The 26445-nt window shown below is 42.1% G+C and overlaps 1 long non-coding RNA gene across 1 annotated transcript; it reads left to right on the top strand.

The window, feature by feature from the left end:
* Positions 1–1513: 1513 nt before the first annotated feature.
* Positions 1514–26167, top strand: LOC118084637 (uncharacterized). Its single transcript, XR_004692533.2, has 3 exons — positions 1514–1815; positions 23565–23624; positions 25636–26167. It is a non-coding gene; the product is annotated as an uncharacterized LOC118084637 (long non-coding RNA).
* The last annotated feature ends 278 nt before the right edge of the window (positions 26168–26445 follow it).

Consider the following 26445-nt stretch of genomic DNA (forward strand, 5'->3'; position numbering starts at 1 on the left):
AGTGAAAACAGGTCAGGTCCATTTGTAAGAATAGGTGGCTCTCCTAGTTGAAATGGGATTTAAATTCATGGCAACATCAGACACTGGCTGTCTTCCATTAACTGACAGTGTGATATAATTATACATTTGAAATGGATAAGGTGGAATAAATGTTTATAATATTAGGTATTTTTTTAAATGAACAAGTCATTTATGATAATCCAGTTTGTTCTGCAGGCATCTTGCGATATACACTAAAAACATCCCTGTCTACACTGTATAATCACTTTGTTTGACCTTAGCTGCTCCTCCCAAATCTTTAAATTGTGTGTTACCTTATCAATATTATGTAATAAATAGAGCATTGCATAACATCCTTCCACAACAGCATTAAAGTTCTCCTTCCTGCAATGTGAAATGCCTCATATATACGGTATAGCCAAAGAAATACGATTAAGCATGCATTTTGTTCATGGGTATTATTATTTTTAATGTTGCTTTTCAAAACAGCAGGCTGCCCCTCAGGTTACCTTTGAAAGTCACAGGTCCCATCTCAGGAGACACAGCCATGTATTACATTGTGTTGAAATGATACACTGGAATAGAAGACACATGGTCTCACATAGGCATCAATAGGAAAGGAATCCAGAGTTTGTGATTCACCACATCTAGAATCCGTAAGACAATACAGTATAGTGCCAACAGTGTTTTTACAGATTTCAAAACATGGGTGTCAGTTCCGAGGCTAAGCATAAGCGTCTCTCACAGAATGTTTCACTAGAGGTTTGAAGGCAATTTAAGTTTAGCTCTTACTGTCATGAACTGGCAGGACCATGGAGAGGATGAAGAGAATCCCGGCAAGGAGTGTAGCCAGGACTGGGCCATCAGGGGATGGTGAAGAAAGTACTCCGAGTGACAGAGGATGGCAAGAGGATGGGGTGAACAGTGGCGTAGCGTGGTGGGGCTGTGGGAGCTGTGGCCCCAGGTGCATTTGTTGAGGGGGCACGACCAGCTGCCCCCACTGACAGGCTGTGTCATCAGAGCCTGGCTTGCCCCCTGCCATGGCAGCTTCGGAGAGAGGCTGTGGCGTGCGAGGAAGCTGTAGCTTCCTTGTGCTTGGCTGTGGCAGCAATGCAATTCTCCAGTGCTGTGGGGTGCGAGGAAGCTGTGCAACTTCCTTGCGCCTGGCCACAGTTCTGCTCCCAGGTGCGCCCTGGGTGCACTTTGCGAGAGGAGCCACAGTGGGGTCCCTCTGCGCCTCGTGCCCCGCTTCCCTTGGGGGCCACCCTGCGCGTGAGCCCTGGGCGGGTTTTGCGCACCCTCTGCCACTGGGGATGAATGGACAGGAACCAGAGCAGCAGGACGCATCGCCAGTGCCAGAGGGGCACCTGTCTCCACAAACATGGCGGGCTCTGAGGCATAGGGTGCAGCAGGAGAGGTGCTCTAGGAGGCAAGGACTCGCAACCCAGCTCCTTAGCTGGCCAGGTGGGGCTTGCTAGCAACCAGCTCTGGGAGGAATGTGTGATTCCTCAGCTGGAGTAGCCTTGGAACAGGTGAGGATCATGTGCCTCATCAGGCCCAGGTGTTGCAATCAGCCTGCAAAGTACAAAAGGGAAGCAGAGCTGAAGTGCTGTGTCTGCTCAGCAGCTCATGTTGGTGGGCCTTGGTTTGGATTTTCCTGGACCTGCTTTGGGTTTGACTTTGTACTGTCTCCTGACTGCTGGACTTCAAACCTGACTACCTGGGTTGACCCTGGACTGTGTTTCCTGACCTTTGCTCGTGTGGATTGATCCTCGGACATTGAACTTTGGACTTGACATCCTGACTTGCTGCCAGGTAGGCCAGGGGTTCGGGAGACTTGCGTTGTTTACAATCGCTTTGACTAGAAATGCTATGAGGTATTATGGTCTGTGGGGCCCGTGGCACAGCCCTTTTAAAGGGTTCTATTTGTCATCTGGACAACGCTTCTTCCATACTTCCCTTTGCCCTACTGCTTTCTCCTAAGAAAACCCGCAGCTTAGTGCTGAATTGTATGAAGAAGCAATTGGGTTTTCCATGGGTTTCTGTTTGTTCCAATTCAGCTCCAATTCAGAGCTAAAGAACCTGTTTTCCTGGGGAAAGCTGTGGGGCAAACAAAAAAACTGCTCAGAGCTGTGCCTAGAAAGCAGAAAATCACTTGGACCCATTCTTTCTAGGCACGGAACAAGCAAAGTGTGGAGACTAATGTGTCTCTGTGCGAAAATATGACAGAACTAAATGCATAAGAATAGGTTAGCTATTAACATGGGCGATCATTTTTGCTGCTATATTTTTTAACAGTATTTCATATCTAATTAATGAGATGATATGCACCTATAGTGAGATTTATTTATTTTTTTACAAAAAGGAAAACACTTTTCTTCACCCAAAAACGAACTTTATTTAAAGGAACAGAATGAATGAAAACTATTGTAAACTATTCATAGATACAGTGGTACCTCTGGTTATGAACTTTCTTTGTTCTGGAAGTCCGTTCTTCACTTGAAACTGTTCTTAACTTGAGGTACCACTTTAGCTAATGGGGCCGCACAATTTCTGTTCTCATACTGAGGTAAAGTTCTTAAACTGAGGTACTAAGTCCAGGTCAGCGGAGTCTGTAACCCAAAGTGTTTCTAACCTGAGGTACCACTGTATTCATACATGCTTTATTCAGCAGTTTCAGTGCACAATATGGGTCTAGTAGGAATATAGCATTGGATGCAACCTTTCATGATACATGTAATTGCTACTTTTCTTTTACCAAAATGCCAAGGGACCCAGAAGCAAGTAGCCTTAGAACCAACAGACATTGATGGCTGCAATGTCAAGGGAATCCAGACAGTGTTTCAAGTGTTTCACTTCACCAGAGTCTCAAGCTGTTCCAGTCCAGGTTTTACAAAATGTTCAGAAGCACTAAGGATTAAGAGCGGAAAATATTTATTGCAACATAATACCTAAAATGTGATAACTAGAGCATTCTTAATGATTGAACTCTCTATTCATACATGCAAAGTACTAATTGTGAGCAACATAAGAGCAAATGCTTCTGCAGAGGGGCAAGGGGAGTCGATAACCACAAATTCAGTGTAGCAAGGGTATGTATATTAAAACCCAATGCCTAATCAGTGTTGGGTTTTGGTTAACTGCTTTTATGGTGCCCAAGTAATGCTTGGTAGCTTTCAACTAAAATGTCAAATCGCTAAGCCTTCTATACATCCAGTTCTAAATCTTTCTGTTTGGAGTTAGGAAAGTGTCAGATATGAAACCTAGATTCTTCAAGTTTGCTTTATAGGTAAAGGTTTTTCATTTTTTGTTCCACACTGGGTATTTTATGTACAAGTCTAAGGGCCCATCCACACTTCTGCTTGCCCTGTGCCTAGAAAGCATGGATCCAAGTGGTTTTCCTTGTGCCCCACTCCTTCCCAGGGAAAACCTGCTCTTTAGTGCTAAATCGGAGCAAACATCGATCTGGAGAAAACCCAAATTGCCGTTTGCTCTGATTGAATGCTAAAGAGTGGTTTTCCCCAGGGAAAAGCAGCAAAACAACGGGAAGTGTGGTAAGCCCTAAAGCTTGGCAAGCACTGGGCCATAGTGGGTGGGTGTGTCATGCTAGCCTAGCAAATGTGAATGAAGTTGCAAGCTGCCCTTCTGTTGGAAGAGTCTCCTACTCGTTTTACGATGAGCACGGCCAACTCCAGTTTGATCTTGTGAATTTCAGCTGGCCTGGATTCAACCCACATCTCAATATGCAAAGAAGGGTCATGAGAACTGGCTCTTGTTTAAAATCCAATTCCAGACAGCGTCTGTAATCTATGAAGCGCTTACTTGTAAGTAGCCTCATGAAAAATCCCTTTGAAGTCTTGGGACTACTCCATGATTTCTCCAGAATGTGCGGTTTGTGCATTTCATTTGAAACCAGATTTATTGCCTCCCAGCTGGGCCTTTTCTGAGACGGGAAAATTGCAATATCCACTGTACATAATTGCTTCCCAATCCTTTTACAATTGCTTAGTTTTCATTTGGGGTAATAGTACCCTTACAGCACTAGAGGAGGGACTTTATCCCCCACTGCCCCCACATCTGAAGCTTATACCTAAACACTTCCTTTCTAATGAGCAAAATGGTATCTTTGTGGCTTGCTCTTGCAGAACAGTCATGCATCTTGTCGCTAAAAGCTTCTGTATAGCTAATAAATAGAAAATATGCCTGCCAGCCGAAAAGAACCCACCCCTTTTCCAAACGAATCTGGTGGTGCCTGCTTTTCAAAAGGGCCCAAAAAGTGTGATGGATTCCCACTAAAAAGTAGTCCATTTGTAGTTTGGCCATGGGAAGTTAGTGTTTTCTTGATGTTGTACATCCCTCCATTTTGCACAAAGGAAAGAAAGCTACAACCTCTGTCTCGCTTTTGAACAACCAGCAAAACAATAAGCAAAAATAAGCAGTGGCGTGCGGTCAGTGGACTAGGGAGGCTAGGCTAGTCACCTAAATGTTTCCGGTAAATTAGAGTATTAAAACCTGGCGCCTCCTTTCCAAAGCCCAGGAAGCTTCTGTTCAGCTTAGGGAGGGAGTCCCGATGCTCCAATGGGGGGGGGGGGTTTCCAAGAGCCCTTCTGCCACTTTCCCAAAGGTTTTCAAACTCTTGAAAATGATGAAATAAAATAATTATTGAACACCCATTGCTAAACAATGTACCCTAATAAAATACAGTGGTACCTCGGTTTAAGTACACAATTGGTTCCGGAAGTCTGTACTTAACCTGAAGCGTACTTAACCTGAAGCGAACTTTCCCACTGAAAGTAATGGAAAGTGGATTAATCTGTTCCAGACGGGTCCACGGAGTACTTAAACTGAAAGTACTCAAACCGAAGTGTACTTAAACCGAGGTATGACTGTAAAGTAATTTCTTGTTGACATCCATCTGCCTCAGGAGACAATGGAGTGTGTCTCCAGGGGTTATATCAAACAGCTGAAAAACAGAAATGTATTGTGTCCTTCATTCCAAAACCTTTACACTTACTGGCTGGAACACTGGAAAGTGTAGGCAGAGCTTCCTTTTTACTATGCAACTAGATGGAATACTCAGCATTTCTTGTCTTATATCTCCCATAAACAAAAGCAGGAGAGTCTTACTTTTTATTTTTTTAAATGACATATGAATTTTCAGAGTGTTTGCTTTTGTTTTTTTATATGTAAGAAAGTTAGGTTATCTCATTTATATTAAATAAAAGGGCTGGGGAGGCTGAAAATGCATGAAAGGGACATATTATACACCTTTGCAAGCCAGGCCTGTGTTGGCTGCCTTTGGCTTCATCAAAACATAGAACCCCCTTTCTCCTACGGTTTTATTGTTGCTAAAGAATAAAATTAGAATTAAATATAGGAGGATACCATTCATTTGATCTAACTCTTCCTTATTTATTGCAAAGTGCTGATTCCAAATGGAATTGTGCACGCACGCACACACACACACACCCCAACCCCAGTTAAATTAAAAACAGCTGTGCTATAAACCACAATGAAGAGAGAACTTGTTGGAAACCTTATCCTTAAAAACATTTAGAGATCATTGGGGTCTGACATAAATAATAGGTTTTATAGTAACTCTCAGAAGTGCAAGCCCAGTAAAATCAGGACATTAGGTGATAAGAAGTCCAAGATACCCATAATCCGCACACAGTTTTGTGGAAAGGAAAAATGCATCCTGGGTACTGACCACCTCAGTTGCAAGTAAAACCCCCAATGAGGTTCAGTGGATAAAATATTGTATTGGAACTTGGAGTCTGGGGTTTAAACCCCACCACCCTCCACTCACTGGGTGGTCTTGGAGTAAGGACTATTTCATAAGCTACATTTTTTAACATGTGCCCACATTGAGTGTGTCATGCTGAATATTACTTTCAAGAATGGTTAGGTTTGTAGTGTAGGTCTGAACCTTATTGGAACACCAGAGTGATTCCAAATCTGTCCTCTATTTGGAGTAACTCACCCTTCTTCTTTTTTAGTGCACTTATGTGCAGATCTGGTATACCAGAAAACTTGTATTTCAAAAAATTAGGAAGTGCATATACAGGTAAACAAATACTTGCATGCATTCCTAGAAGGGATCTCAAGTTTCATCACTTGGCAGAGATGAACATTTTGAAGAATTGCTTGTTGACTGCTCTTTTGTGGATATCTGCTATATCAGAAAACTTGTGTTTATTTTTTTTCTTCAACGAAAATTAAAAGGTTCAGTCGGGTAAACAAAAGTTTCCTGCATGCCCAAAAGGAACCTCCAATTTAGGGGAGGGGACAATACACAGCAGTAATTCATCCAGTCAACCCCCACCTACTAATGAGGATGGGGGGGGAATGAGATGAATTTTGAGACATACAATTGAAAGCATTCATGTGTGGGGAAAAGGTGCACAAATCTGCACATGGAAAAATTAGCCCGTGTTTGCATTAATGCCTTAGTGTGGACACACCCTGTGTCACCTATGTACTTGTGCCAAAGGCATGGAAGTTCTCAAGCCCATTCATGGTAGACCTTTCGTATCGTAAATGATGGGATATCGCACTATGCTTACCCAAAGGAATGTATCTGTGGACAATTTTTCCTAAGTCTGGTACTGTTTTATTACACTTATGAACCATAACTCCTCATGTTTGTAGGGTATTTGAATCTCTGTGTAAATTACATCATCTTCTTGTTTTGGTCAGGCAAGATCCTATGGATACCAGGGTGGTTATGTTCTTGATGGAAGGTCTTCTACCTTCTGCCAACTTTGGGAGGGAACAGGTTGTTCCTCCTCTCCCTGTCAAATACAGTTATTTCCTAATTTTCCTCCCATTGACTGGAAGGGTTGGGATTTTAGTAACTGTGCCAGCTAAAGACTGATCTGACCCGGACATTCCCCTTTCCAGCCCCTACCACCAACAGGGCAACAGTGGCAGAGGAGGAATGATGGCAAACCTTTCCACTTCTGCAACAGGAGACTTTGGGCTTCTTTCTCTATCCACAAAGAATAAGAGCTCCGTAGCATCCTACAATCTCCCAGTCACCCTTCCAGGGAATTTAGGATTGCCTCCTAAATAATAAATAAATAAAACTTCCAGAGCAGCTTATAAAGAAGTTAAACGAACCCAAAACACACACAGCTTAATACAATCAAAACACCAGAGCCATGAATCGAAACGAAAACAAGCAGATGGCTTCATCATCTCATGCTACTCTTTTTATATATATATAAATTGTTCTTATTGCAACTATAACAGAAAGAAAAAAGTTACAGGTAGGTAGCCATGTTGGTCTGAGTCAAAACAAAATAAAAAAATTCCTTCAGTAGCACCTTAAAGACCAACTAAGTTTTTATTTTGGTATGACCTTTCGTGTGCATGCACACTTCTTCAGATACACTCAAATGTCAGCTCACATAAACAATAATAACCCATCTGTCCTAATTTAAACCTATGTACAATATTAGCACAAGCAGTCCCTGCGTCCAAATAGAAAGCCAAATGAGATTGACAATGATAAATTGCATGTTTAAATATAGAAAGTGCATCAAGATCTTAAGTCTCGCTGCAACCACAAGGACTTGCAGGATCCACTTTTGTCGTCCATATTGAATAGCATCGCAGGAATATAATTTAAAAGTGTGTCAGCATTGGAAAGATTTTCCAAAACTTAACATGAACAACATTTTCTGACTAAAAAGAAGACACTACAGAACACAGGCCCATCATATGCCTCCAAGAGGCCCTGTCAGCAGTTCATCACAAGCATTGCATCACAACTAGCCAAGTCCAACTCATAAAGAGACTGTGGGGTCCAGTACACCCAAAACATCAATTCTGAACCAACCTTAATGTTCATTCTCCAGAAACATTACATATAGATATAGAAACGCTACTCAAAGAGCTCCATGTTGAGCAGAAGAAAGGGCAATCAATTTTTTTTTGTCCGTTCTTGCTGCTGTGTTGCATCCACCCTCCTCTCCCAGGTGTTGAAAAGACTACAGGTTCATGTTGCAGCAAGAGTAGAAAGAATCAAATTACACATGTTAGTAAAAGTACTAAAGAATTCTGACCTGGGAGGCAAAATAGGGTACTTTTTACTTATCTATAAAAATATTTTTATACTGCCATTTCATAAAATATATACTATGCCTTGGAATTTATTCATATCTTTCCATTACTCTGAAAGAAAGTAGCTTTCAAGGGCTGGCAATGAGAAAGTAGTTCTCTTATGACTCCTAATATGAACAATAGCTATACATTCTTTCTGGTCAAACTCTTTAGCTTATGCAGCTTACGTCTGTGTCATGTACCAATCACCATTTCAGGATTAGCTGGATTTAAAATAAAGCTCCTTTATTGCTATCTAAGTTTAAATTTCACTTTGGCAAGGAACCAAAAGTACTGCAATCCCAAACCCATATTTTGTTTGACCTTATAAAGAGGAGGCCTTCTATGTAAGTGGCAGCGGTCTTTTAGGTTTCTCTTGAGAACGCGGCTCGGTGGCAAGTCCCACAGCTGACGTGTTTGTGTGCAAAATAATGAAACTGTATTGTATGACTGTGGGCACAATCTAGCTAAAAGTAAAAGCGTATAAACCAAATTGATTTCAGTGCAAGAGAGTTAAGGGTGTGCTCAACTCTTCCATTGAAAACAGTGGTACTTCAGTGCTTCATTTGATTGGATAGTGTCCTATGAATCTAATTTTGTGTTGATAAAGGATCCGCAGCTCTCCTACCATTCCTGTTTATGAAAGCAACAATTTAAAAATATCTTAATTCCCCTCTCCTTTCCTCAGCAGGGCAACAATGGCGATATTTTTAGCTTGTTTTGCTTTGTGATTTCAAAAATGAATAAATACTGGTTTTGTATCCTATATTAGCTGCCTTGGTAGAAAAGCAGAGATCTATCTATCCATATTCCATTTCCAAGTAGAGAAGGAACTTAAAAACTCTGGTAGACTGTGCTGCCACGATGGCACAAAAGTGGTGTCCAAACTGTGTTCTGAAGAAATGTGGGATTCCTTTGGCGACCCATCTAGGGTTCATCAAAGTATTTCCCTGGAATGCATAGCAGTATGACAGCATTTGGTGCAATGTAGCCTAACCAGCCCCTCCTATTTGAAGTGATTTTATAACCCAGAAATATTCCCCAGAACCTTCCACATCACACAGGGCTTATTGAGGAGTCATTGCTGAAAGCAAGCAGTTTTAAAAGCAATTCTTCAGAGTAGATGGATGCCTTTTGCTGAAAGAGGGAGCAGTTCTGATGTTCTGAGATATGTGCTGAGCATAGAGTCTCATGTCTTTTACTCCTGTATCAGTTTAACTAGATTTTCTAGTCTCTCTTAAATGAATATAAATTTTGTCCTCCAGATCTGACTGGGGTATGAAAAGCAACAGCAGTTTATATCAGGCAAGCATCAGATTGCTAAATCTATTTATCAAGCTATTGGAGTGCTTATTTAAATTTTTGGTATTTATTTGTAGGTTGCCAGATGCTGATCTTGGACAGATTGTATAGAAACCTCCTGGGGGTTTCGCAGATTAATCGTATCATGATGAGCATTAATAGTTCATTTTATATACCTGGCTGTTGAAGTACATCGTGTAATATACGGTAATGTTCCTGAGGATAGGGATATTTATTTTTTGAATATACACACTGTGCGCAACCTTAAATTTAGAATGGAAACCTCCATGGCTTTTGAGAGTATTAGTCTAATGTGATAATATATAATGCTCAGCAAGCACATGTGATGGGACTTCTCAGTCTACTCTCCCTTTTGCATCTCCAAATCTTCTCTGGAGTGTCTGGAATCTGTTTTTGAAGCCGGATGACCTCTGCCCTCCAGTTCTAGCTACATCTTGATCACTCTCTTTTCCATGCTGACATGGTTCTTTGCTTTTTGAAGGGGGTGAGGAGTCCTACCAGGGCTTAATTTGGTGAAGGGTCCTGCCAGGGTTGTTTTTAGTTCCAAAAGTCCTGTTTGTGGGATTCAGGTCAAGAGTTCAACTTTTTCTCTTTGCAGTTGTCTGGTCCATGTTTGAGCAACTATGTCACCCATCTGTTTCCTTCCCCTCCCCTACTTGCCTTGCTTCTGACAGCTCTCATGTCAATGGTCACACACAGAACTCCGAACCTGTCTTAAGCCATTTTAAGAAGCAGAAACCAAGAGCTCTTTCTTTCTCACTGTCTCTTTTCTCTCTCACACACCCTCTCTTCTGTATCTTTATCCATGCATATATTTTCTTGCATCGCCATTTTCATGACTTATTACCTCCTGTTTGTAAAATACGTGTGAACTGTACCACTATACAGTTGTTGGGTTTTTGTTATTCGTTCAAGGGAATGTTTAATCTATGGCTGGAAACATCCGCAGGTGCACCTGGACTTCCTTTGACTTTTATACCTGCCCTCCTGTTGTTTCCATCTTGCTGTTTTTACAAAGAGCACGAAGACTCCTTTCTTTGACTCGTCCTGCAGTCTTTGGCAGCTTTCATAAATGGTCCTAATTGCTCCTTAATATATTGGCACCCACCTTTATGAAATTTATTTTCTGTGCTATGAGAGAAGGTTGAACACTTTGTTAAAGAAAAATTAGAGGCTGTTACACCATAATAGCCCTCTCTCCGGAGAGTTAAGCGAGTTAACCTTGCCATCTTCAAAATGTATTAATTATGCAATGTAAGATATTAAAGATAAGTGGTTTCAGTAGCAATAGCCATGTAGCAGATGATTTCATCTCACCCCAAAAACCTTGCATGTGACCAAAGCTGTATAAATTAAGTTTTGGTGTGCTTCACATGTGGCTTTTGAATGGGTTGTGGAATGGCGGTGCAGTTTGTTTTAATGTTATTATTTATAATCTCCAGGATTTGAGTGCTATATTTGTGCCCTATTACACACTTACTAGATAGGCTTTTTCAACAAACAAACAAACATCAAGTGTTTCGGTAACCAGATTACCATAGTTTGCACAGAAATGGATAAGGAGATGTTTTTCAACCTCTCTCATACTGTGAGAACTTGGGGTCACCTAGTGAAGCTGAACAGAGGGAGATTCTGGGCTGACAAAAGGGGGAACTTCTTCATGCAGTTCATAGTTAAATGATGGGATTCTCTACTACAAGAGCATAGTGATGGCCACCATCCTAGATGGCTTAGGGCAGGCGTTCCCAAACTGTGGTTCTGCAAGCTTCATCAGGTGGTCCATAGCATGTCGGCATTAAAGATTCCTTTTGTGGTTTTTAAAATTGAATTTTAATGCTTCTTTTATTTCTTATGTTGTACTTGAATTCATGTCAACCACCCATCTCTGCAGAGGCGGCCTTCCCATAGGGGCTAGTGGCTCGTTGTGCCAGGGCGCCGGCCTCTCAGGGGTGCCCCAGCATTGGTGGGGCGTAACGAGCCACTAAGCCCTATGGCTCTTCCTCCTCTGCTGCCTCCTCTTCCTTTGGCTGCGGGAATCCCTTGCCCGCCGAGCCGCTGTCACCTGAGGGAGCAGCGGGAGCAGCGGTGGTGGGAGTGGCTCCCGAGGGGCCTCCTCCATGTCACCGGTGCCTGCTGCCCTCCCCACTCCCGCTGGGGCAGCAGCTAGGGCCGCTGGGCAGCAGCTAGAGCGCCGGCAGCAGGCTGTAGTCAGGCAGCCCCAACGGCACCCTCTGCCCCAGGCTAAATTTTGGGAAAGGGAGGGGAGCGCCGGAGGTACCTTTGCGCCACGGCGCTGGATGTGCTTAAGACAGCCCTGCATCTCTGTTTGCATATCAGGTTGGGAAAGTTTGCTGTTCCACCTTCTGCAGGAATAGGGTGTTGTATTAATCGGGCATTATTGGCTGGTGTAGCAGCTCATAAGATCAGGCTGCAAATCTGTGGAATTATTCTAGGTTTATACTAGTAGAACTGTATAATGCTGAGAAGCTGATCTAAAGTGTATCGTAAAGCATCCCTGATAGTGAAGCAGCTTTTGCTAGATGGTTTTGCAGGCTGTTAATTCCTCTCAGAATTTGTCTCTTCCATTAGGCTTCAGAAGACTATGCTATGGTGAGATAAGGCTAAACTGTACCTAAACCCATTGGATTGGCTTCTCTTTGGTTTCAGAGTCAATTTTCAATTTTCAAAACTGAAAATTTAGAATTCAAAGGGCCTTTTCAAAGATTTCTGTCCTCAGTGTGCTGTATCTGTTCCCATTTAACTGCAATTATTCATACAAGTGTTGAGGGGGTACAGTTATTCAAAAAGTGAGTCCTGTAATATTCACTAAGCTCTACATTCATTTAAGTGTCTGTCCGTAGACTTGTAGCATAATATGTACTGTATACATTCATAGGACTTTCTACGCATGGTTTTCATGCTTATTCCTACTGGGAAGTGCTTTCATGAGCATGAAAGGCATAAAATTTTAAGTGGCTCATAGTCCATAACATTTCACTATTACTACCAATGAATCTAGGCAAATATTAACCATAAAGTATTCAAGCTACTGAATATGTTTAATTACAGGCAGACTTGTTAAGTGCACAATGTCAAGTTCTCTCCTGTTTTTACTTAAAGCTTTAATGTATTCCATATTGCTCTTGCAACTTTTAGTATTTTAGTATTTTTACCACTCAAAATGAAAATCGGAATATTAATTTAAAATATTATATGTTTTGACAAATATAAATTACTTAAAGGAAATTAGAAACTCTCGGGCATTTGGGAGAATGAGGGATCTCTATAAAGAAATATACTGATCATGAATAACTGGTCCCAACTTATCTGCATACTGAAATACTTATTAGTGATACATATAGAAAATCTCAATTTTGATAACTATACTGTGCTATAAATATGCCATATAAAATTTAGACAGGTTAAAGTGCATTTTGGTGGTGGGGAGCTTTGCCCCATGTTAAATCCCCATCTACAAACTGCAGTCTGAAGTGTTAGTCTATCTACAACTTCATTTTTTTGCCTTCGTTTGGGTCAGTTTAAAAGCTGGCAATTTCTGCAAAGGAATAGTCCTCCATCCTAAAATCATTTCCAGGAAAAAAAATGTGGCAACAGTGTAGGGGATCTTAAAATGTTTAATTTGCTACGACAAGGAAACAATTTTAGCTAGCACTAAACTTGCATGTGCTGAAGGAGAGCATATTGCATGTGTCAGCTTGAAATACAAACACTGGTGCGATGCCATTAATTTTCTTTTTAAAAAAATATCTCTAAACAATTCCTGAACTGTGCTGCATAAGCGGCTGTTCTGGAAATCATTCAAAAATCACCTGTAGAATTTTTTTTTGCAATCTTGTCAGTCACGAATAATGAAAACATACTGAACAGCATTAATCCTGTATTAATAAACAGCTACTGTTTATATTTATTTGAAGGTGGAAAGTTGTGTGCATTAGAGTGAAATGCACCTGAAAGAAATATTGCAGTCCATATAATATAAGCAGTAGCAAAAGGTCTCTCCATGTCCCACCAGTCATATGCCCTCCCTTCCATTTATTCCCCTTTCCTCTCTCTGATTCTCCAAAGCACCTCAAAGCCAGTAGGACAGAGTCCTGCACTAGGCATACTCTCTCTTCACATTCATGATGAGAAAAAGCATATGCGGGTAGCCATGGAGAAGAGAAGGTTAAGGAGTGATATGATAGCCATGTTCAAATATATAAAAGGATGTCATATAGAGGAGAGAGAAAGGTCGTTTTCTGCTGCTCCAGAGAAGCGGACATGGAGCAATGGATTCTAACTACAAGAAAGAAGATTCCACCTAAACATTAGGAAGAACTTCCTGACAGTAAGAGCTGTTCGGCAGTGGAATTTGCTACCAAGGAGTGTGGTGGAGTCTCCTTCTTTGGAGGTCTTATAGCAGAGGCCTGACAGGCATATGTCAAGAATGCTTTGATGATGTTTCCTGCTTGGCAGGGGGTTGGACTGGATGGCCCTTGTGGTCTCTTCCAACTCTATGATTCTATGATTTGTTGCTACTTTACAAAACACCATTGCATTTCTCATTGCATGCACCTGTAGCCAGTGTGATCTAATGATTAGAGCAGGCATCCCCAAACTTCGGCCCTCCAGATGTTTTGGACTACAATTCTCAACTTCCCCAACCACTGGTCCTGTTAGCTAGGGATCATGGGAGTTGTACGCCAAAACATCTGGAGGGCCGCAGTTTGGGGATGCCTGGATTAGAGGGTTGTCCTATGAGTGTGGGGACCTAGACTCAAATCCACATTGAGCCTTATGAGAATAAAATAGGGCAGGGTAGGGTAGCGCAAAAACTGCCATCCTGAGCTCCTTTGAGTTGTGAATTATTCAAGCAGCTCTTCTCTCCTATGTTTCCTTATTGTTCTTCAGTGTTCCATCAGATTCCATTTCATGCATGTATGTATGTATGGACTAAATCATTTTTTTTAAGCACACTCAAACATTTGAGAAATTTCTATAAGAGCCACCATTTGCAGTGAATACTGAATGTAGACTCGAACATATGTAGAAGCCAGCCCTGGCTTCCTTTGCAGAACCTCGATTTTATTTCTCTATTGTGCCCCTCTCTTTTCAGCGTTGCAAACCTTTGGAAGCATCTCGTTCCACTTATCTGACTTCCAGCAGCTGGTTTCCAAGGAAACAGCAGGATACAATTTTGGGCATCTCAAATTTTAAAAGGAAGTCTTGGTGGGAAACTGTCATTGTGAGACAATTGGGATTTAAGACGCAGGCAATGTAGGCAATATTTGAGTTCATCTTAACAGAACAGGATGGGACATGGCTGGTGCTGACTTGTTCAGTAGTCTTGTAATTGGAATAAGTAGCCTACAGGTGAAAGAATTGCAGTTTATCAGGCTTAGGGGGGAAATAACTTCAGGGGGTGGGGAGAGATGATAGCTTGCTGAAAGAAATAGATATCCTCAGGCCTAGTGTGAAAACAGAGGGGAAATGAAAATTATTCTCTCTCGTAGCTATTTAAACATAGATGAGGCAGTATATTTAGAATACCATACTTTACTTTATTGCCATAACCTAAAACATAGCTCATCATGTTTAGCATAGTTATATAGATAGTATCACTTGAATGTAACAAAACTGAATTTGGTTATTGTTTGTATATAAATAGTCCCCCCTGACTTTGCCATGGCCAAGGCAGACAGATGAGCACTGAAGCATAGCTCACAAGGCACCAGATAACATGTCTTGCCTAAAATCTGGTCATAGCATGGTTTCTTCAAAGACAAAGTCCAACCAGAAAAAAGTGCTGTTTGGGTTGGATACTAGGAGGTGCAAATGGCATATTAGATAATTTAGTTATACATCAATCTCTATCTGCATCCATTACACTGAGCCCAGGGAAGCATGGACAGATTGATTTGGGTGACAGTCTGTAGAAAGAAGTCCTTCAGCCCATTGCGGGCTGAAAAATTAGTACAGCTGTGCAGCCTGATATAATGCCCATTAATTCATTACAGTGGTACCTTAGTTTAAGTACACAATTGGTTCCAGAACTCTGTACTTAACCTGAAGCGAACTTTCCCATTGAAAGTAATGGAAAGTGGATTAATCCGTTCCAGATGGGTCCGCGGAGTACTTAAACTGAAAGTACTCAAACTGAAGCGTACTTAAACCGAGGTATGACTGTATTTCTCATCTTTCCCCCCCAGAACTGGCTCACAAATACAGATAAAACACACACAACTAAAAAGAGAAAAAAAAGTATGACTAAAAAGTGTATAAGCTAATGATGGAATTAAAACAATGCAAAAGAGTACTGTATCTATTAAAGTGCAGCTAGAAAGGTAAAACACATACACACACACAACAGTACAGCACAGCACACTATTAAGGGACCTTTCCTTAAAAGCAGTCAGTTCCTAAAAGCCTGCCAAAATAAAATGGCCTTCACCTCCTGGTGGAACAAACTCAAGACCCTGAGATTAAGAAGAGAGAGAGCTGGGCTGCATTAGCATACTGATGGTATTGAACCACAAAAAACTCCAAACAACCTTTCTCAGTGGTAAATGTCGACTAGCATGGGGGCAGAACAGAACCCTGAGGGACTCCACAGCCTAGAGGCCAAGCCAGGAGTGCCCCAGCACCACCACCTTGGTTTTTCCCCTCCAGGAAGCAACAGAGCCAATATTAACTTCCTGTATGGACCAGGCTGAAGACTGTGGCCAGGTGACCAGTGTGCCTGCTCTGGCTGCTAACTGTTGATGGGCAACTTCAAGGCTCCTCTTGCTTTCCCTTCTTAGGATCCTTTATCTTTAAGCTAAGTTTACCAGAAGTCCCCATTTCCCGGGGACAGTCCCAAGATTTGCAAATCAGTCCCCTGACAAAATCCTATCATTCCGACTCATTTCAATGAAGTGTCCCTGGATTCATTGAAAAAGATCTGGTAACCTTACTTTAAGCCAGATTTGGGTCAGATAGGCTTTCAGAGAACTCCTTTAAATAGGACACATAGCCACACCAACAAAAAATGTAAAGGATGTCTACCTACCAGGAACTGTTTGTTTAAGCATGAAGAATTCCCCTTTTTCCAAAGAGCTGTGGTGCTCCGTGAAACCCAATATGGTGGCCACATAAGAAGAAGACAGGAAACCACGCACAGGCCTCTCTTGACACATATTTGGCAACTGTGTACAAGACATAAAAACACACTTGGGTGAGAAAAAAGGAAGGAAATACCCTTTTTGGTCACACTGTAAATCCCTAAGTCCTCCTTAATATTGCCTGTCTGAGTAGTTGCCCAACAAGGATGTTCTAGCCACTTGCAATGGAGTGAATGGTATTCTCAGCCTTCCTGCTGTTTTGACTGGTGAGCCAAGTCTCTTTCAAACGCCATGTGACCACAACCACAAGCTTGCTGTCGACGCCTCCAGACAACAGAAAACAGGCTCCAGCCTGCACGGTTTCTTCATTACTGCAGCCCTAAGCCATAATTACATAACATGAGAGGGCTCTTCTCTTGCCAGCAGACAGAGTTACCGCGCGCAAGATCTCAAGTCATTATGTTGAATTGAATATTGCCTCAACAGTAAACAGGATAGGGTTGGTTTGCTTGGTCTGAAATACAAGCAAAGGATCTCATTAGGTAAAACAGAGTAAAACATGGCCACAGGGAAAAGGTAACAAGCCTAGTAGCATTCAATTGCTCCACATCTATTTATTTTTCCTTTACAGAAATCTCTATGTAATTCCAGTGTACATGCTCATCCACTGTCATGAGCCAATGACTAATTGTGCCCCTATAAAGCATGTTTGCCTTTGGAATGGTAATCACATTATCATATTGTCTTTATGTGCAGCATTTTAAGAACACGAGAATAGTTAGTGGCTCTTTCCCCAAGAATGAGTTGGTTTGGCTGGTCATGATGATACAAGTCAATAGGGGTTGTAGCTAATTGATATCTGGATTCAGATTCCAAGCAATACTATTGATTTATCTATTTGAAAATATTAGTTGATTTTAGGGTTGCCAGGCTCAACAGAGGACAGGACTTCTGTGCCTTTAATTGCCCTGCTCTCTTTTGAGTCTGGAAACCTTAAAGAGGTAACCAGCAGACCCTTTGTTTAATTTCCAAGCAAAGGGTCTGCTGGTTTCCCTTTAAGGTTTCCAGACTCAAAAGAGAGCAGGGCAATTAAAGGCACAAAAGTCCTGTCCTCTATTGAGTCTGGCAACCCTAGTTGATTTTCTTGCAAAAGCAACCCAAAGGCGACATAGAATAATAAATAAGCAAACACCTACATGAAAAACTAGCAGAAAACAAAACAAAGCAAAAATCTAAACAACCACCGTATTTTTAAAAGGCAGAATTAAAATATCGCACCCACTTAGAGGCCACAGATAATCAAAAGCCAAAGGCCAAAAGCCAAAGGCCTGGAAAATAAAGACCGGTTGCACCTAAAGATGTGCAGTGATGGTGCAAGGCAAGTTTCCCTGGGGAGAGCATTCTGCAAGTGGGGAACCACCATTAAAGAGCCCCATTCTCATGTTGCCACCCTCCAAACCTCGTTTGGAGGGGGCACATATCCCTTCCATGGAGGAAGTAATGTGAAACCAGGCACCTGAAATTTTTGGGGTTACACATGAACTCATCATGCAGGCCTTTCCACTGCCCAAGAAATCAAACAAGGCATGCATGATCCACATTTCGTTCTATGTGATGCTCTTGCAAACCCTGGTCTAACACAAGCATCAATGCTTCCTATAGATAAGTAGGTAGGTAGATGTCAATTAGCGACCCCATTAGTCAGTTGTATAAGTGCACAGTCACAAATGTATTGTTGTTCTATTTTAAGCTTTGATGTTGATGGTGTTTATGGCTGGGGCGGGAGGCATGCGTTGTTTAAAATGCACTGCAACCAATGTGCTGTAGGAGAGTTTATTTAGGGGGGAAAGAAAAACCTGGAGCTACCTGATTTTGGGTTATGCAATAATACCTGGTGTGCCAATGGAGAAAGCTGCAGGCGCCACTTCCTGCCTTTCTCATTGTTATGGGAATGCAAATAAAAGGAACAGCTAGATTGACAAAAAAGCAGGAAACCTGCAAGTACTAGCATATGCTAAATTACAGGAAATCAGGGAGAAAGTGCATTCCTGAGCGCACACATTGTAAACCAGTGATCACCTGTGAAATAGCACTGGCTCAACACTTCCAATAAAGTCTCCCCTGGGGTGGGGGGAGAATTATCCTGCAGTTATTGTGCAAGTAAAGATTCTGCTGAGGACCACAATGTATAAAAAGATGGGAAGATTTGCCTTGAACACAACATTCTTTCAATATATAGTTTACTTATGCATTTTCTAGAATGTTACCTTCAGTCTGTTGAGAATGATACTGGAAAAGAATGGATGCATCATATCATAATCTGAGAGCCATGGCAGCTTTGAGAGTTGGCCTTGGCCTTGAGAGAGGTTCTGTTTCAAATTGCTGCTCAGTCTGAACTTGGGTGGCCTTGCGGAAGTAACTGTCTCTCAGCTTCAATTCCCCACCTGCAAAATGGAAATAATAATGTCCTACGTTCAAAGGGTTATTATGAAGGTACCATTTATAAAGCCTTGCATACCTTGAAAGTGCTCTGGAAATTTGAAATCGTTCTTCAGTCTGCACTTCTATAGCCACTTGCCTTGGAGTAAGCCCCACTGGAAATATGAAATAGTTAAATACAGTAGTTGCAATTCTAAACCCACTTACCTGGGACTAAGTCCTATTGAACTCCAGAGGACTGACTTATAAGTAGATGGTTATAAAACTGCACTGTTACTTTTGCATTTTGGTAAACATGGGGTCACGAAGAGTCGGACACGACTAAACAACTAAAAAACAAGCAAATACAATGCTCTAGTAAAATATCAAATGCTGACAAGTATGTTTAGTTTTTCCTTATGTGTATTTCTGGATATATTTTTACTGCATAATCCTTTGACTATACAGTTAATTTAAAGAGGGTGGAAACGTCATTTGCAGGACTTGTCAGGTTTCATATGGGTGAGGATCCCTTTACTTCTCCCTGGTAAATGCATAAAAGGGAAAAGTTTGGTTAGTGCAGCCTCTCCTTATGATAGGAGAAAAGTTGCACTGTTAAAATTCTCCATCCCACATAATTCTTAAAATTTCTTCATGAAAGCTGACAACACGTGTGTGTGTGTGTGTGTGTGTGTGTGTGTGTGTGTGTGTGTGTGGAGAGAGAGAAAGAGAGAGAGAGCATTCAGCTGCTCACACAAAAATATGGAGCTTTTTAAAACTGAAGAAGTAACAGGCAAGTTTATACCGAAAATAATGTTGCTGAACTACAACTCCTATCATTCTTGACCATTGATTATGCTGGTGGCTGGGGCTGATGGGAGTTGGAGTCCAACAGTGTGCCGGGGGGGGGGCACACAGATTCCCTATTCCTGATGTAGGCAGGTAGTAAGGTCCATTCAACTCTCCTTCAAGAGGCCAAACCAAAGTGATCATGGCAGTTTGCTTTTAAAAGTACACTTCCATTTTTAAACACCAAACCTAAGAAGTAACAGGCAACATGTGGCTAATCATGTTCTAACAACATATATATATATAACCTATATTATTTCAAAATTTTAAAAGCAAAGGCATGTACAAGTGAAAAGAACCTTCTGCATGGCATCTCCCTCCCTGCAGCCTTTTTCTCCCAAGTGTTGTTCTTTTCATCAGGATCAGTTCTAATGTCAAAGTCAGGTAGGAAGAAGGTGGCTGAAGAAGGGGGGGGGGAGTTTGGATTTGAAATCCCGCTTTATCAGTACCCTAAGGAGTCTCAAAGCGGCTAAAAATTTCCTTTCCCTTCCTCCCCCACAGCAAATACTCTGTGAGGTGAGTGGGGCTGACAAACTTCAGAGAAGTGTGACTAGTCCAAGGTCACCCAACAGCTGCATGTGGAGGGGCAGAATGAAAGAAAACAGTTCTGCTCTCCTGACCTGAGCACCTTTATTGCTTTTAAAACCCTTCCTCAAGGATAACTTGGAGACCGGGAGATGAGTAAAGGTTTAAACATCTTAGAGGCCAGAATATTTTTCTGTGGCAGAAATGGGGGGACGGGGGGATATATACATCAGGCTGTATTATTTAAGCTGTAAAATAGGAACTGATTAAAAAACACCATTTGAGCCTAAGTATCAACTGCTGATGATATTTGACATCTGCTGATGTCTATTTATGGCCCATTTGCTTGGAGTGCTTCTGCATCTCCTAAAGCAGGCTTCCTCAACCCCGGCCCTCCAGATGTTTTTGGCCTACAACTCCCATGATCCCTATCTAGCAGGATAGGGTCAGGATGATGGGAACTGTAGTCTCAAAACATCTGGAGGGCCGAGGTTGAGGAAGCCTGTCCTAAATTGTTGGACGGAAAGTTGGGATCCTTACAGAAAACTAAACCTACAGCAGCTGTTTATAAATGTTCAATGGATTTTGGTAAGGTAGAGGTTCAGGAACGTACAGAGGTCTGGGGCAGGGAAGTAGAAGGTCTTATATAGCCTAAACTATGGCAGTGATTGACAGAGCGCTTCGTACAGTACAGGCAAAGGCAGGAAATGAAAACCAAATCCCAGATGTTTGAAAGGATAAATGGAGATGTAGGCTCACTAATATTTTAGAGTTCTCTGAAAGTATCAACAAGTTTATAGACAGAGCTGATCCAATTGACAATGTGTAGTACTTTAGACTTCCAAAAAGTTTTCACAGAGTACCTTACTAAAGATTCTTGATTAAGCTTAAGAGTCATGAAATAAGAGGAAAGATCCAGTATAGATCAGTAACTATTTAGAAACAGGAAGTCAAGAGTAGGACCCTCTCCAGATTGGTGATCCCCCCCCCCGATGTATTCAGCAGCATGTTCTAAACACAGTAACAGCACATTAATGGTATTGGATTGTCCACACATTGATTACTTGTTCTGAAGTGCTTCACCAGCATTACCACAGTAGGGCTAGGTAAAGGTAAAGGGACCCCTGACCATTAGGTCCAGTCGTGACCGACTCTGGGGTTGCGCGCTCATCTCGCATTATTGGCCAAGGGAGCCGGCGTATAGCTTCCAGGTCATGTGGCCAACATGACAAAGCCGCTTCTGGCAAACCAGAGCAGCACATGGAAACGCCGTTTACCTTCCCGCTGTAGCGGTTCCTATTTATCTACTTGCATTTTGACGTGCTTTCGAACTGCTAGGTTGGCAGGAGCTGGGACCAAGCAACGGGAGCTCACCCCGTCACAGGGATTCGAACTGCTGACCTTCTGATCAGCAAGCCCTAGGTTCAGTGGTTTAACCACAGCGCCACCTGGGTCCCCTGGCCACAGTAGGGCTATAGTGTAACAAAAGCAAGACTGAAAAAAAATCAACAACCCAAGTACATTTGTGCTCTAAAAAGTGACAAGATTTCAGCAGGTTACAGGATGTAATTTGCTTGGAAACAGAGCAGAAACAATTTGCAGGCACCAGGAGTATTGAAATCAAGAGTTTTGTATGGACTTCCCAGTAACATGATGAGCACCGATAGTCACGAATGTACAATAACAAGGATATTGGGACCGGTCCTAGGATTAGATGGACAGTTCCGCCAATAGAAGCGGAATGTAGGAAGTAGAATACCCGAGGGGGCCAGTGCCTTTTACCTTGTTCATAAATGATCTGGAGTTAAGAGTCAGCAGTGAGATAGTCAAGTTCTCTGATTTTATACCATTCTCCGGACTGGGTGAATGGACAGTAAAATGCTAAATGCAATTCAATGTAAGCTGGTGTAAAGAGATGTATATTGGGGCAAAAAAATAAATCCTAATTTCATATATGTGCTCATGGAATCCAAACTATCAGTGACTGACCTTGGGGCCATAGTGGATGGCTTGAGGAATATGTTGACATTGTTCCTCTCTCATAATATTAGAATACTTAGAAAAGGCAAAAAAGGTACATAATTACACAGTGCATATGTTTACACCGCCTTGAGCTTCTAGGAGAAAAGGTAAGTTACACATGTAATAAATAATTTACAGTGGAATTTGTTCCCCCAAAATGTAGTGATGGCTGCCAACTTGGACGGCTTTAAAAGAGGATAGGGCTTTCATTGGCTACCATCCATGATGACAATGTTCTACTTGGGACCTGCTTCTGGGTTTCCCATGGGCACCAGGTTGGCTAATGTGAGAAAGGATGCTGGACTAGATGGGCTTACAGTCAGCAGGACTTACATTCTTATCAGAATTGGCACAAGCACCCTGACCTTGTGATGGAAAAGAATGGTGACTTCCTATCCAAAGACCCATCAAGACTTCAACATCTTTGGCTTTATATCTATCAACAGATGTAGGCCCACAATGAAAACAAATTAGGAAAGTCTGGTGGTGTTTTTCTGATTAATTCTCATTGACTTTCAAGGAATGAATTGAAAATGATGATTATGATGATAATAATAATTTATTAATAATAATTTATTAATACCCTAGCCACTCTGGGTGGCTTCCAACAAAATATTAAAAATACAATAAAATGTCAGACATAAAAAAACTTCCCTAAACAGAGCTGCCTTCAGATGTCCTTCTGAAAGTCAGATAGTTGTTTATTTCCTTGACATCTGATGGGAGGGCATTCCACAGGGCAGGTGCCACAACCGAGAAGGCTCTCTGCCTGGTTCCCTGTAACTTTGCTTCTCACAGGGAGGAAACCGCCAGAAGGCCCTCGGAGCTGGACCTCAGTGTGAATGAATGAATGCTCTAACTTGAAATAGCCAAGAATCTACTGTTAGTAGCCACTGACTGCTCCTTTACTAACTTGCTCCTTTACTAACTTTACGAAGGTGATATAGGACCAGGCCATAAGGAAGTGACTATTGCATGTGAAACATGTGCCTTTACCTTTAAGAAAGACCAAAGCACTCCAATTTCTCTATCCCACCTAAATCTCTCTTGGGTTCTCTACCCAGGCAGCCATATAGTAGCAAATTTCTTCCAAATAGTAAAGTTAATGTTCTTCTATCTTGGGCTGTTCCTTTTCTAGAGCAAAGTAGGTGGGAAATGTATAATAAAATAGCACCAAATTATCAAATGGGTTAATATATTACTCTACATTTTGCTTTACAGAGTGTCCTGTTTCAATTTATTGTCTCGTAAACAGAAATACCTTGGACTGGAGAAGCTTCTGTGAGTATACAAATCTGTTTCTTGGCCATAACAAACACATTTGAGATATTTGAGATACTCAGATCACGAATACATGTGAATCCTTAAGTAAGAACCAAAACACTGTAGAGATGGGGAAGCTGTAGGCTTCAAGTAAGTTGCTGGACTACAACTTCCATCACCCCTGATCATTGGACCCACAGGCTGGGGCTAATGGGATTTGGAGTTCAACACTATCTGGCTAGAGCAGGCATCCCCAAACTTTGGCCCTCGAGATGTTTTGGATTACAATTCCCACCATCCCTGACCACTGGTCCTTTTAGCTAGGGATCATGGGAGTTGTAGGCCAAAACATCTGGAGGGCCGAAGTTTGGGGATGCCTGGGCTAGAGCAATGGTTTCCTATTCCTGCATTAATAAATGAGTCAGGCCTTGGTGATGAGTTGGAGAGCTCAGAGAGCAATGAGGAACATTACCAAATTAAACAGCTGGTGCTCAGTTCATTAAAGAAACTAAATCAAAACCATGCCTAAAGAAAGTATAGAAAAACACAGCCTTTCAGAATGCATTCATTTTAAAATAATGATTCCAATTTACTGTAGTCCTAAGAGGCCAAAATGGTCCAAATCTGACTTGTTTAACTGCTGGTTTTCTAAAAAAAAGATATTGAACATTTTTGGGAGGGTGAAGGAGGGGCAACTACCACCTTAACTTATATGCACAGGAGGATGAAATGTCAATTCCAGGGTGGATAATGCCCCATTAAGAAAATATGAATATTACATAAGAAAATATGTACATATGAAACTGAAAAAGCAAAGGCTTCTGGGGTAAATGCTATGGTTTTTAAGCCAAATGGCATTAGATGATTTTTCCAGGTGCTTGCCTGAGCAATTATGTTTGGATTTTGGAGATATACAGCTTCCCTAAGGAGGCTACTGTTTTGGTTAGCAAGTAATAGTAATAGAAGCAATAACAGAAGTTACCTCTTTCTTCCCTGCACTTTTTAGTATAGTCATATAGTTAAAGGAAGCGTCTCTGTTCAGTGGCAGGATGCTGGGGGCAATGGCAGGCGTGTGTGCGAGTGCAACTTCAAGCCCTGTGTGTGGACTTTCTGGAAACAGTGGGTTAGCCATTGTGGGAATCCGAATATGGTGCATAAGATGGTGGGCCAGTTTTGGTCTGCCAGGGGATCCAATTTGGCCTGTGGCTCAATTTTTCTTAAACCATGCCCACTCACCCACCAGCTGAGATCATAGGTGATATCAGCTGATGGGCGGGAGGGCAGAATTTAACCCTGTAGTGGCTGTGTAGTCCTTCTAGCTCAGCTTTGTCTGTATTGACTAGTAGTGGCTCTCTGGGATTTCAGGTAGGAGTCTCTCCGTACCTGGAAATGCCAGGGATTGAACCTGAGATCTTCTCCCCTCAGAGCAGCTAGCTGCTCTACCACTTAGTTGTGGTCCTTTGCCAAGAGGTGCAAAGATAACATCTGTAATGCAGAGTTGACTCCCGACCTTTTGCTGCATCAAATGAAATTGACAAGATGGTGAGCCTGTCTCCTTTGAGCCCAGCCAACTGGGAGTTGAATCTGACTTGGTCAGGCTTGTCCAAAGGACAGACTGTATAGCACATGCACAGCTGACAGCTCTGTCCTCCAACACCTTCCCAACATTTCCTGCTCCCGGCACCTGAAGTACTTGCCACGCTCTGGCAATGATAGGGCTGGGCCTGCAGGATCTGTGCAAAGGATACAGACCACCTAGAGAAAGAGACGATTGTAAGTGCATACCTTGTGTTGCATTTATTTACTGCATTCATATTATAGCCTGCCTTTCCTCAGTCATTAAATCCACTGTATGTGTACAGGGGCTCCCAAGACAATCTCCCATCTAAGTTAGGTACTGACCAGACCAAGACCTGCACAACTTAAGCAAGAAAGCAATGCCAAATGCCCACAGGTGCATCTGTGTGTGTGTGCATAAAGAGGGGACTGTGCAGAAACTAGTGATCATTTGCCCATTTTGTCTCTGCAGATCTATGGTCCACCTGCCAGAGAGAGACTGTTTCAAACTGCTGCCATGTTTTGACCGTAACCTGGAGACTTGTCCCTAGTGTAATTACTACAGGGCTTGCATTCAGGATTAGAACCTTCAATCCAGTTATTTCATTGGCTTTAACTGGTTTATGAACTGCATCAAATAAGGCAACAGCCAAGTGAGGACCAGGGGATCCCCGAGCATCAAAGTCAGCAGCATCTTCCTGCAAAATAGGCCAATGAAGAGTAGCCAGAATGCATTCAGGGGAAGCTGAAACAACTTTGCATTTTATCTCCCACATGCTTCTCCAATGTCAAAGGACATCGCCTGTAATTCCTACACTGCGTTAAACTTACTAAATTATTCATTCTGAATTATGCTCTCAGATGCTCTTGTCCTTCTGGAGAAGGTCTTTTGAGAGTCCCAGGGCTGAGCGCTTTCCAAGCAATCCCTGGCTGCTGATTATTGACATTGTGCTGTTAATTTGCAAAGTGTTTTAAGGTACTCAGCCTGTTCTTGTGAAACTAGCCCATTTGCCAAACACCACTCACTGACTCCATGGAAGAGAGGTAGGACTTGACTGGTCTCTCCAGCTTGTGATCCTAACCCTTTGGAAGTCAGGAGCTTGGGAACTCCAAAACATTAGGAGGGCACTGAGTTGTCAAATGCTGGCGCAGGGCATGAACTCAGCCTGCAGTTCCTCCCTGGGGAAAAAAAGACTGCAGCCTTAAGCAACACAGTGGCAATCCTAAGGAAGGACCTCCTTTCTGCTTTTCAAAAACCCCTAGCTCTGCGCACACCTCTCCT

This window comes from Zootoca vivipara, chromosome 4, assembly GCF_963506605.1.
Source record: "Zootoca vivipara chromosome 4, rZooViv1.1, whole genome shotgun sequence".
NCBI classification, from domain to species: Eukaryota; Metazoa; Chordata; class Lepidosauria; order Squamata; family Lacertidae; genus Zootoca; species Zootoca vivipara.